Source organism: Argentina silus (assembly GCF_951799395.1).
Source record: "Argentina silus genome assembly, chromosome: 21".
NCBI lineage: Eukaryota > Metazoa > Chordata > Actinopteri > Argentiniformes > Argentinidae > Argentina > Argentina silus.
This window is the reverse complement of record NC_139675.1, coordinates 392,011-404,242: the sequence shown is the minus strand read 5'-3', so window position 1 is coordinate 404,242 and position 12,232 is coordinate 392,011.

Genomic DNA, 12,232 nt, shown 5'->3' with positions numbered 1-12,232 from the left:
CCTCCTCGATGTTCCCTTGTCAGGCTAGGCACTTGGACAGCAACTACAGGGTTGGACAGCCTCCTCCTGTTCCCTTGTCAGGCTAGGCACTTGGACAGCAACTACAGGGTTGGACAGCCTCCTCGATGTTCCCTTGTCAGGCTAGGCACTTGGACAGCAACTACAGGGTTGGACAGCCTCCTCGATGTTCCCTTGTCAGGCTAGGCACTTGGACAGCAACTACAGGGTTGGACAGCCTCCTCGATGTTCCCTTGTCAGGCTAGGCACTTGGACAGCAACTACAGGGTTGGACAGCCTCCTCGATGTTCCCTTGTCAGGCTAGGCACTTGGACAGCAACTACAGGGTTGGACAGCCTCCTCGATGTTCCCTTGTCAGGCTAGGCACTTGGACAGCAACTACAGGGTTGGGACACTCGAGAGTAGCCGTCCATTCACTAAATCCTACAAAGATTAAAGTAAAATAAGTTGGTAATTGCCTGTTAGGACGACATGTTCAACCTTGATATAATCTGTGCGTAACGTAGGTGAAGCCTCCAGCACTGAGACCCACTTTAAATGCAACCCAACCTATAGCTAACGTTAGCAAGTTAAACTTGACAGCGGGTCACGTTAGTTTGCTGGTAACGGTAATACTGGTTATGTAATATCAGTAGTAATAATACTAGTTAATAGTAACCCAAACTTTTAAATCCAGTTTTGCGAATCTCACATCAAACATAGCAAGACAATGACAATATTAGCCATCTAGCTTACCTTGGAGTAGACAAATGTATGTTTGTTAATTTTCTTCAAGGTATTTAGCTGGGAATGGGGCTTCCCACTGTTTTATCTACCGCCGGCATCTTTCCTCTTTTTGGGCTTTGGAAAGGGGAACAAAATGACTCCCCCCTCTAAACTTCACACACATACAGAAACATACACACACACACACACACACACACACACACACACAAACTCTTGACCCTCTCCCTCGCTGTCATGGTTGTGTGTGCGTGTGGGTGGGTGGGTGTTTGTGGATTAGGGATACTGCTGTGAGGAATTGAGTCACAGAGACCTGACCCTCTTTACCATTGAATCACTGCACATATCAAATTGAGTAGTATCAGAAAAGACTGTGAATATGTGTAACAGTAGAGGTGGACATTGGAGGCCGGGATCATTGTAATGCATGGAATGGAATGAAGAATGATATCAAACACGTGTTCATTTCTTCAAGTCAATCTAGATGGATCAGATCAAGAATGGAAGAGGCTGTGGTGGTATGACCCCTCCTCCCTCTCTATGCCATGATGATAAACCAAGATGGCCGCCTTAGCCTTGACAAAATGGTCCCTGCATGTTCACGATGCCGTCTCGAAACCTTTATTACCTGTATTATTTCTCCCCCATATTCAAAGCTTGATATTCTCAGTCATACATCATTTTACTGGCCTGCACTTTGCATTAACCCTTGGAGATATCCCAGAGCTTGTTTGACTTGCTTGCCCACTGTTTTAGCAATATACTTTCTTGACATATTGTAAACTTACAGTAACCTTTAGGTCAGGTGGGATTTGAACCATAATTTCAGAGAAGATCTGCACCAAGTGACAAGTATTTATGTAGTGCACCACACATGCTCTCAGGAAGCAGGTGCTTTTCACTACTATTTACATTTTATTTCCAGAAATGTGAATTGAAATAAAGCCAAAGCAGTGTTTTGACTGTGTTTAAATGCCCCACAGCAGTTCAATTATTCCACAAAAGATTGTTACTCAGTAGAAAATGTAATATTTTAGTTGAAGTTAGTTTCTCCAAAGATGTGAGAACATGAACCCATTGTCATAACCCTCTGAGCTCCCCAGGAGCGTTTATGGATTATGACATCCCTCCTGCCTCACAACCCCACTGCTCCGCCCCTCCAGCCAGCCTTTGTTGGAGCCCAGCTGAATCTCAGATTGCCAATCAATCAGTCAGCCTTGGAAGAAGTTGTTGCCTTCACCAAACAAGTTACAGTAAGAAAGAATTGTTTTGGTTTTGTTTGATTGTGTTTTAGATTTGAGTTTACATGAGTTGCCTCCCTTTTTACCTGTCTTTTTGGCCTGGAAGTTACATCAAAGCCATTTACTGCTACCTGCCTCTGACCCTACTTCCATGCTGTTCCACTCAAATGTGTTGAGATCCTTTTACACAGTGTAGTTGTATGTGGAGTTTTACACAGTAGTGATGCCTCTGCTCTCTAGCATTGGTTGCTAGTCATGGTTCATACAACCTTCACTCACAGTCTAGGATTCAACTCCATATACCAAAAATCAGAACATTACTTAGTAGAAAAGATTTTTGACACTCCACCACTCACAATGTCCGTAAAGAAAACAGGTGTAGCTAAATATTGCAGTTGTGAGTTGCTCTGGGGTTAGATTCCTGCTTTGTCTATAAGGTTGTGACTGGCTGTTATGTGCTGTTGAGTGACAAAGTCTGTGCCTCTGAATGTAAGGATTGTAGGTGTGAATCTGGGCACAGTCCTGGGGTCAGTTTTCTGAAAGCTTTGTAGTGAATGCAATACTTCTATCAGGCCTACTCTCTCCTAGATCAGCAAAGTTGTTCATTGTCAACTGTTTTAAGACCAAGTGTAGCTGCTCCATGCGTACAGTTTTTCTCAATCGCTTGAGCACATTTCTTGAAACAGTTAACACGTACCCCTTAATACTTAACAAACCACATTTCTTTAGCAAAATGCACTATAACTCTCAACTTTGAACTCATGTTACAAAAGCTAATGAGTGCATCAAAACAGTATCCTTTGTCATCTAATGGAAAGTTCAATCCACCATTCATTTCATAATGACACACTAAATGATAACTATTACCATCAATATCAATTGCAGGTTGGACAACTTTAATTTGAAAACAAATGTGAAAAACAGTATGAATTTCACTCAGCAGAAAAACTGTACTATATAGTTTATGGTGGTACTGCGCCTGTTACAGAGAATATGATTGCTTACTATAAATATAAATCAAATTCATCTCAAGTATTCAGAATCAAGCCGGGAGTTACAACAACAAAAATGGCATGACTATAGAACACAGAAAAAACCTTAAAACATTTTCAGTAATCTATTCTCTCCTGTATGCCAGGCCACATGTTATATTACCGATGACCTGTTTCATTTGTGATTAGACTGATTGTTAGTTGAACTGTTGAGCAATGAGAGTTTACATGTATGGAGTAGAGATTAACTATAATGAGAGAAATAGCTATATGCTGTAAAGGAAATAATTCAGTTTTGTTGTCAACACTTACCCAATAGATTTGTGTTTCTTATATACTGTAGGTGGCTAACTTGTGTGAAAGCAATGAGAAATGACTGTTTAGCTGAAAAGGTAACTTTTGTGCTCGTATGTTATTGCTGTGCGTATGCAACCTTCAGTTTCATCCAAATAGTTATTGAAATTGAGCAAAACTGCAACTTCCTGTGTTGCTTCTGCAAGGATAAGTATTGCATGTTCCTGAGAAGCAGAGTTGGTGGCATTGGAAATGTGCATTTGTTGTGAGCAGCTTGGTGGCATAATGGTATGGAACATCCCCCATGAGCAGAAGGTAACTGGTTGAATTGTCCATGCCACTGATCTTGTTACACTTCTTTTTTTCCCCGGAGGTGTCTGCTGATGTAGATGTCAAAATTCCAAAGTTGTGAGTGGTCCGGTCGTGCAATGGTAAAGGACAGGTCCCGTAAGCAGAATGTTGCTGGTTCAAGCCCAGCTGAGGCTGTGATAGGAAGGTGACTGAGATGAGCTCTAGACTTGTCATTTGTGGTTAAGTTGCACAAATTCAGTTTCATTAAATAAATATGTTTCAACGCTTTTCTCCTCCATAACCGCTGCTGTACATTGTTCTGGAAGGGCGGGACACTCCCTCAATTCCCCCCCCACTTTGCCTGAGCCTTGTCCACAGCTTGCAAGCCCGATGGTGGTGATGCAGCGCTGGTCCTAGCCTTCCAAGCCAACCACCGTACGATGGTGGTGACACACCGCCGTTACAGACCCTGCACCGATGTTCCGGTAAGCCACCTATTTTCGGTAGGTGGCTAACTTTAGCATGTAGTGTGAAGGCAATGAGAAATGACTAACCATTTAGCTGAAAATGTTACTTTTGTATGTTATTGCTGTGCGTATGTGACCTTCAGTTTCACCCAAATTGTTGAAGAAATTGAGTAAAACTGCAGCTTTCTGTTTTGCATGTTCTTGAGTAGCAGAGTTGGTGGCATTGGAAATGTGCATTTGTTGCGAGCAGCTTGGTGGTGTAATGGTATGGAACATGCCCCATGAGCAGAAGGTAGCTGGTTGATATGTCCATGTTACTGATCTTGTTACACTTTTGCTTTGCTTTGCTTTTCTTTTTTTGCAGGTGTCTGCTGATGTTGACGTGATGTGTTGTCTGAGTGGCCCAGTGGTAAAGGACGTCGTAAGCAGAATGTTGCTGGTTCAAACCCAGATGAGGTAAGTTGAGCAGTTTCCAAGTGACCTTCCTTTGGAAGGTTTAGGTGGTGGCTAATTCTTGGTAAAGATGCTTCTTAGAAGAAGAATTTTATATATAATACACAAAAAGGAAGCTTTCTTGTCGATAACCGCTGCTGGACATTGTTCTGGAAGGGCGGGGGGGACACTCCCTCACACTCTCCTTTTTTGTCCGAGCCTTGTCCGCAGCTTGTGGGGGGACACTCTCTCACATCCCCCCCACTCTCCTTTTTTGTCCGAGCCTTGTCCGCAGCTTGTGGGGGGACACTCTCTCACATCCCCCCCACTTTCCTTTTCTTTGTCCGAGGCTTGTCCACACCTTCAAGTCATCCACCGTGGTGACACACTGCACCGATGTTCCAGTAAGCCACCGGAGGCAGCACAGCTCCTCTACCTTGTGATAGCAGCCACAGGGTCTCGCACATGTTCCAGAGCTGTGAGCAGGTCTTGAACCTGTAACCTCCTGATCTTGGAGGAGCGGTATTAACCGCTGAGCCACAACTCCTTCACACTTGACACACTTCGTTTCTTATATTTGACTTGAAGGTTTGAGGAAACATATTCAAAAGCAAACCTAGTTCCAGGACTATGACCGGGTCTTGAACCTGCAACCCCGTTATGATGGGGCAAGGTACTTGCCCACAGAGCCACGACTCCTTCATACTTCACACACTTTGTTTCTTATATTTGACTTGAAGGTTTGAGGAAACATATTCAAAAGCATGTTCCAAACATAGCTCAAGCACCATCACTGGGGCTTGAACCTCTAACCTCATGATGATGGGGCAATGTACTAACCGCACAGCCACAACTCCTTCACACTTTACATACTTCGTTTCTTTTATTTGATTTGAAGGTTTGAGGAAACATATTCAAAACTAAGTCTTGAACCGGTGATCTCTTACAGATGAGGCAGAGTTCATTACACAGAGCCGCCACCACCACTTCCACATTTGTCAAGCTTCTTTTTGTATATTTGACAACAAGGTTTGTGGAAACATGTTCCAACCCAAGTCTTGAACAACTGATCTTTCACAGGTGAGGCAAAGCTCTTTGCAGGGAGCCACCCCACTATTCTCCTGCATCCCTCTTAATCTTTGACATCAAGGTTTGCAGACACATGTACAAAAGCAATACAGTCACACTCCAGAGCAGGTTTGAAACCTCAACTTTCTACAAATCAAAGATCTTACAGCAGCGCCACAGCTACTTCATGTTACTGGTGCTTCTACTTATGTTTTAGACATTGAGAGTTGATTAATAAGAAGTGCTGGAGGTCTGGTTCACGCTTTAGATTTAAAATGCAGTTGTTGAGGTTCGGCTTTATGGGGAATGAAGATCAAATAACAGGGCACAATTGTCTCTGAATGTTAAACATCTCTACCTATGGCATGACATTACTGTTGATTACTTCTTTCTACCTGTGTGTGTTCATGGACACTAGAGGGCAGTTCAGAGGCTGCCACTATCAGTCAGAAGAGAGGAAATGAGGCAGGATCCAGTTTAGGTTTTATTGAGGTTTATGGTAGAGAAGCAAATGTGAAATAAATAATACTTCATGAAGTCAAATCAAGCAACAATCAAGCAGCTAGAAACTGAAATGATGACCTAAAGTTGACAAACACAAAAAGCAGAAACAAAGAGTCAACTGTGACTGTATTGCCAGCAGAGGACAATTTCAAACCTTTGGTTTCCCATAGACTCAATGTTAGAGGTAGATCTACTAACTGTTTCTATCCCGGTGATTGTTGCAGTAGATCGGATTCATCTGGATAGGTCAGGAGCAATGGAGGAAAGCACATACCTGATTATTAGTTTCATTATCAATTACACACCTGTTGGAATTTTTCTTGATTCCCAAAGATGAAATCCATTGGTTGGGTTTAGACAATGCTGGCCAGGTTGAAGGAAGTCATCTTCAGTAATGTGATCCTACAGGTAGACATTTAACATTCAGAGACAATTGTGCCTTGTTATTTGGTCTTTATTCCCCATAAAGCCTAACTTTAAGAACTACCAAGTTATGAATCCTAAACTGAGTGAAGGTAGTATGAACCATGACTAGCAACCACTTAGAGTAGAGGCAACAAAAATCACTACTGTGTAAAACATCTCTACCTACTCCTCTGTATAGAATTGTGTTACTGACTATTCTGTGAAAAGAAAATACAGAATCCATGAAGATAAAAGCATAGCAATGGCACTAAGAACATGCAGGGACCATTTTGTCAAGGCTAAGGCAGCCATCTTGGTTTAGCATCATGCCATGTGCATAGTCTGCATCACAATTCAGCACTCTTATTTCTGTGCACAGCCACTGTAAAACTATACAATTGGTGCCAGAAAGTATACTCACACAATTACTAGGCTTTGAAGCCTTGAGAATCCATGCTGAGGAGAGCAGGAAAAAGGGAACAGATTTGAGACAGTTGTTTAACACTAGCATAGCAGAAGGAGAAAACACTGGCTTTAAAATACATCAATGAATAAATGAATTGCATGTTTAAAAAGGGTTAAAATAGTATGGGAAAATATTAAATGTTATGTAAAATAGCTAATGTTAAATGTTTGTTTAAAAAATGTAACTGCAAAAACTAAAAGCACGTACTGGATGCACATGGCACAATAGAGACAGAAAAACAGCTATTGCAAATACCTTAGAAGACAGCTATTGCTAGAGCTAAATTGCACATGCTTTCAGCAAGGAGTCCATCAGCAAAGGACGTGCTGGGGTGTGTCCCAGTCCTTTTATACCGGCCCTGCCGGTGAAGCCCATTGGCTTAAGGCAAGATTCGATGAATTGATTGGGTTAGAGGGATGTCAATCTAACTATAGGCGCAGTGCCACTGTGGTGGATGGAAATCCTGAGATTGAAAGGTATTAACCGCTGAGCCACGACTTTCTTATACTTGACGTGACAGTTCATTTCCATTTTTTGGGATTTGTGAAAAATGTATGACGAAATATTTGTGTAGGTTGATGAATTTAACCAGCTGACCCGCAGCACAGTGACATTCCACTATTTAATGGAAAAGCAGTGGGATCATTAGCGCCCTCATATGGACAACATCATGACCTGCAACCTGCCACCTGGGTACACTGATACTGGAGCGACAAGGATGAAATTAAACCTCCCAAACAATCTGGATAGAATAATAGGGTGACATAAGTTTTGTGACATGAATATAGCAGGAATACAATTAACATCATTTGAACGGTTGAATTTCATAAATATTATTTATTCAGTATAGTTTTGAAGCGTCGGAGAATGACAAACAGACATGACGTCGATCAGTTTCATTTAGAACCAACACACCTGACTTTATATTCCTTGATTGGAGAATGGCATTGTGGGTAGTCCGCCATCTTGTTGTTTAAGACCTATCCAGATGAATCCGATCTACTGCAACAATCACCGGGATACGAACAGTTAGCAGATCTAGCTCTAACATTGAGTCTATGGGGAACCAAACCGTCAAAACTGATTGAAAAAAAGAAAAAGAAAAATTATGAGAAACATGCTATCAAAATCTTGTAGACAGAGGGTTGAGGGTTCAAACCTGCTCTGGAGTGTGACAAGAACTATTGCTTTTGTACATGTGTCTGCAAACCTTGATGTCAAAGATAAGAGATATGCAAGAGAATTTTGGTGGTGGCTCTGTGCAAATAACTTAGCCTCATCTGTAGGCGATCACTGGTTCAAGACGGTTTGAAACTTGGAAAATCCTATGGTTTTACATCCATGGGTGACAGTACACAGAAATAGGAGTGCAGAATTATGTGACCAAAAGAAACCTTTCCTCTCCACTTCCAGACCAAGATGGCTGCCTTAGCCTTGACAAAATGGTCCCTGCATGTTCATGGTGCCACCCCTGTATGGCTTCTTCTTTTCTCTCCAATATTCAAAGCTTAATATACTAAGTAATACATCAATTTACTGGTCTGCAGTTTGCTGACAAACACACATTAACCCTTTGAGATATTCCAGAGGTTGTTTGACTCATGTTTGCCCACTATTTTAGCAATATACTTTCTTGTTACTGATTTGAACCACATTGCAAAGAAGAGAAGATCTGCACCAAGTGACTTACATAGTGCACCACACATGCTCTCAGGAAAATGTGCTTTTCACTACTCTTTACATTTTCCAGAAATGTGAATTGAAATGAAGACAAAGCAGTGTTTCACTGTGTTTAATTGTCCCACAGCAGTTCAATTATGCCACAAAGGTTTGGAAGTTTGTTAGGAAGTAGAAAATGTAAGACTTTAGTTAAAGTTAGTTTCAGACCTTGGAGACTTCACACACAGACCTTAACCACACGGCAACTGAGGTGTCAGACATCTTCCCAAAAATGTGAGAACGTGAACTCACTGTCATAACCCTCTGAGCTCCCCAGGAGTGTTTGAATAATGACACTTCCCCTCACAACCCCACCCCCACTGCCACGCCCCTCCAGCCAGCCTTTGTTGGAGCCTAGCTGAACCTCATTGCCAATCAATCAGCCCCTACAACGGCCTTTGAAGACGTTCTTCTTGTTGCCTTCATCAAACAAGTTACAGTAAGAAAGAATTGGTTTTGTTTTGTTTGATTGTGTTTTAGATTTGAGTCTACATGACTTGCCTCCCTGTATTTTTGGTTACAGGGATTTGCCCTGGGAGTTACATAAAAACTGCTACCTGCCTCTGACCCTCCTTCCATGCTGTTCCACTCAAATTAGATTAGATTAGATTCAACTTTATTGTCATTGTGCAGAGTACAAGTACAGAGACAACGAAATGCAGTTAGCGTCTAACCAGAAGTGCAAAAAAGCAGAAAGTGCAGTGTGAACAGTATATACAGGTAGTGCAGTATATGAGCAGTATAGTAGTGCAGTATCGTATCAGTAGTGCAGTGTAGCAGTATATGAATTAGTAGTAGCATTATAAGCAGAATAAATAGGATGCAGTATGAACAGTGTAAGCAGCATATGAGCTGTATAGGCAATGCAGTCTAGCAGTATATATGTATTAACAGTAACATTAGAGTAAATAGCAGAATAAATATGGAGTGCCGTATGAACAGTATAAACAGGTATGTACAGTATGTACAGATATGTGCAGTGTATTAACAGTAGTATTAAAAAAAAAAAAAAAAAAAGGATATGTGCATTATGAACACTATAGTGATGCATTGCCTCTGCGTCAGGTGTTACATGTGCAATAGTGTGTTGCTCTGGGGTTAGATTGCTGCCTCGTTTGTCTATAAGGTTGTGAAGAATGGCTGTTTTGTGCTGTTGAGCGACAAAGTCTGTGCCTTTGAATGTAAGGATTGTAGGTTTGAATCTGGGCAGTCCTGGGGTCAGTTTTCTGAAAGCTTTATCTCAAATATCAGGCCTGCTCTCTCCTTGATCAGAAAAGTTCAAGATTCTTTATTTGTCACGTGCATACAAGTATACAGTGAAATGCAAAAGTGACAGTGCCACAGAGGAGTGCAACAATAAGTTTAAAAATAAATAGAATATAAACAGCAATGTAAGCAATGTACACAATGGAATGGCTATATACAATGGCAATGACAGGTTGACAGTACAGTTAATTACAGTGAAAGATGAGTCTGCAATGGGTAGTTATGTGTATGTGTTATGATGTCAGTGAGTGTGTGAGTGACTTGAGGGGGGCACTGGTGGTCATCGTTGATAATGATGATGGCATGGGGGAAGAAACTCAGTCTAAGCCTCTCTGTTCTTGCTGCATGACATCGAAGGCGCTTGCCTGACCGCAGCAGCTGGAACAGTCCATTTTTCGGGTGGTGAGGGTCCTTCATTATCCTGCAGGCTCTGGTCCTACACCTGCTGGTGTACAGGACATGGAGGGGGGGGGGGGGGGTTGGAGCTCCCATGGTCCTTTCTGCAAGGCGTACCACCCTTTGCAGAGTTCGCCTGTCCTGGGCCGTGCTGTTACCGTACAAGACGGTGATGTTACCAGCCAGGATGCTCTCCACAGAGTAGAAGGACTGAAGGATCCTCCGGGAGACTTTGAATTTCCTCAGCTGCCTGAGATGGAACAGGCGTTGCCTTGCCTTTCCCACCAGTGTGCTGATGTGGGTAGTCCAGGTTAGGTCTTCTGTGATGTGGACTCCCAGGTAGTCCCACCGATGTCCAGCGGCATGTAGGTCCTTAGTTGTTGTGCTCTCCTGAAGTCCACAATCAGCTCTTTTGTCTTGGAGACATTCAGGATGAGGCTATTCTCCTGACACCAGAGTGACAGGTCCTCCACCTCGTCCAGGTAGGCTTTCTCATTGTTGTCTGAGATCAGCCCCACCACGACTCTTGGGTGTACAGGGAGTAGAGAAGGGGACTAAGGACGTAGCCCTGGGGGGACCCTGTGCTCAGGATGAGTGAGCTGGAGGTGTGTCTACCCACCCTGACCACCTGTGGCCTGGACGTCAGGAAGTCCAGGATCCATGCACACAGGGGAGTGTTCAGTTTTAATCCAATCATTTTATCAGCCAGTCTGGTGGGGGCTATAGTATTGAACGCTGAGCTGTAATCTATAAACAGCATTCTCACATAGCCCCCCTTCTGACTGTCAAGGTGAGAGAGAGTGGTGTGGAGGACCTGGGAGACTGCATCATCCGTAGATCTATTTGGTCTATATGCGAACTGCAGCGGGTCCAAGGTCGGAGGGAGGAGCAGATGTAGTCCTTAATCAGCCTCTCAAAGCACTTCATGACCACTGAGGTTAGAGCCACGGGTATGTAGTGATTCAAGCAGGCTGGGCACAGGGACGATAGAGGATCTTTTAAAACAGGTGGGTACTACAGAATTAGCCAGTGAGAGGTTGAATATAGTAGTGAACACAGGAGCTAGCTGGTTAGCACAGGTCTTCAGTACTCGCCCAGGTATGCCATCCGGGCCAGCAGCTTTCCTTATATGCACCCTCAGCAGAGCTTGTTCAAAGTTGTTCATGGTCAACTGTTTTAAGAACAGGTGTAGCTGCTACAGTTCTCAATCTCTTGAGCACATTTCTTGAAACAGTGTTCAACTTTTAAAAACAGTTAACACGTTTACCAAAACACCACATTTCTTTTTCAAAATGCACTGTAACTCATAACTTAGAACATATGTCACAAAAGCTAATCGGTGCATCAAAAAAGTATCCTTTGTTTCAAGTTTCAAGTTTATTTGTTACGTCTCATACACGAGTGCAGGGAGTAAAATTCTTGGGCTCGGTTCCTTGACAATGCAGCATATAATACAAATACGCAGTAGTGCAATAAGGTAAGGACAAAACAATCAGTGACAGTGCAAGATAAGTGAGACGGTTGGACAGTGACGATTGTTGGCGACACAAGACAATAGACATGACACAATTGCAGTATAAATAGTAGAGTAAAAAAGTAAAATGGTTCAGTGGAATGTCATTATTATTGTAAGAGGTGTTGTTAAAGTGACTGTGTGCTAGTAGAGTCCATTCTGTGGGTGTTCTGGGGGTAAGTCATGGGTTTGAGGTAGGCTTGTTCATGAGCCTGATGGCCTGGGGGAAGTAGCTGTTGGAGAGCCTCTGAGTTTTGGCCCAGAGGCTCCGGAGGAGGCTCCGTCTTTTGGACGGCAACAGTTCAAACAGGCTGTGATTGGGGTGGCTGGGGTCTCTGATGATCCTCCGGGCTTTGCTGACACATCGCTTGTTGTATATGTCCTGGATGGAGGGAAACTCACATCCACTGATGCGCTCAGCTGTCCGCACCACCTTC